Source organism: Chiloscyllium plagiosum, chromosome 12, assembly GCF_004010195.1.
Source record: "Chiloscyllium plagiosum isolate BGI_BamShark_2017 chromosome 12, ASM401019v2, whole genome shotgun sequence".
Classification (NCBI taxonomy): domain Eukaryota; kingdom Metazoa; phylum Chordata; class Chondrichthyes; order Orectolobiformes; family Hemiscylliidae; genus Chiloscyllium; species Chiloscyllium plagiosum.
Genome location: NC_057721.1, coordinates 81,748,430 through 81,750,071, shown reverse-complemented (window position 1 = coordinate 81,750,071; position 1,642 = coordinate 81,748,430).

The following is a 1,642-nucleotide window of genomic DNA, read 5'->3' as shown; positions in this document are numbered from 1 at the left end:
TGCTCACCCTGAACTCTGATCAACTGGTCTTTAAAAGACCCTTTAAAAGATTCTTAGAGTTTTGGCACACCCACAATGCCCTTAGGGAGGGAATTCCAGGCTTTTGACCCAGCGACAGTGAAGGAACGGTGATATATTTCCAAGTCAGGATGGTGAGTGGCTTGGAGGGGAACTTGAAGGGGATGGTGTTCCTGTGTATCCACTGCCCTTGTCCTTCTAGATGGAAGTGGTTGTGGGCATGGAAGGTGCTGTCTGATGATTTTGGTGAATTTTTGTAGTGTATCCTGTTGAGAAGAACCTCGATTATCCGAAGGAATTGGGCGGGGAGTATGATGTTCAGATAATTGAATGCCGGATAATTGAGTACCAAATAACACAGTTTAGCCAAGCATCAGGATGTTGCGATCTTGTTTGGATAATCCGAAATTTGTATAAGCGATGTTCGGATAATCGAGGTTCCTCTGTATGTAGTGCACACTGCTGCCACACAGCCTCAGTGGGTGAGGGAGTGGATGCTGATGGATGCAATGCCAATCAAGTGGGTTACTTTGTCCTGGATGGTGTCAAGCTTCCTGAGTGTTGTTGGAGGGCTGTGCCCATCCGGGCAAGTGGGGAGTATTCCATCACACTCCTGACTTGTGCCTTGTCGATGGCGGACAGGCTTTGGGGAGTCGGGGGGGGGGGGGGGTCAGTTACTCGCTGTATTATTCCCAGCCTCTGACCTGCTCTTGTAGCCACTGTATTTCTGTGGTGAGCCTAGTTGAGTTATTCATCAATAGTAACTCCCAAGGATGTTAACAGTGGGGGGATTCAGTGATAGTAATCCATTGAATGTCAAGGGGTGGTTGTTGGATTGTCTCTTAGTGGTGATGGTTATAGCCTGGTATTTGTGTGATGCTAATATAACTTGCCAGTTGTCAGCCCAAGCCTGGATGTTGTCCAGATCTTGTTGTATTTGAACATGGACTGCTTCAGTATCTGAGGAATTGTGAATGGTGCTGAATATTGTGCAATCATCATCGAGCATCCCCTCTTCTGACCTTATGATGGAGAGAAGGTCATTGATGAAGCAGCTGAAGATGGTTGGGCTGGAGACACTACCCTGAAGAACTCCTGCAGAGACGTCCTGGAGCTGAGCTAGCTGACCTCCAACAACCATGACCATCTTCCTATGTACCAGGTATGACTCCAACCAGTGGAGAGTTTGCCCTCTGATACCCATTGATTCCAGTTTTGCCAGGGGGTCCTTGATGCCACACTCGGTCGAATGCAGCCTCGATGTCAAGGGCTATCCCTCTCCCTTCCCCTCTGGAATTCAGCTCTTTTGTCCATGTTTGAACCGAGGCCGTAATGAGAAAGTGAGGACTGCAGATGCTGGAGATCAGAGCTGAAAATGTGTTGCTGGAAAAGCGCAGCAGGTCAGGCAGCATCCAAGGAGCAGGAGAATCGACGTTTCGGGCATGAGCCCTTCTTCAGGAATGAGGAAAGTGTGTCCAGCAGGCTAAGATAAAAGGTAGGGAGGAGGGACTTGGGGGAGGGGCGTTGGAAATGCGATAGGTGGAAGGAGGTCACTGAGTTCTCCAGTTTCCTCATTTCCTCTCCCCCCACCTTGTCTCAGTCAAATCCCTCGAACTCAGCACCG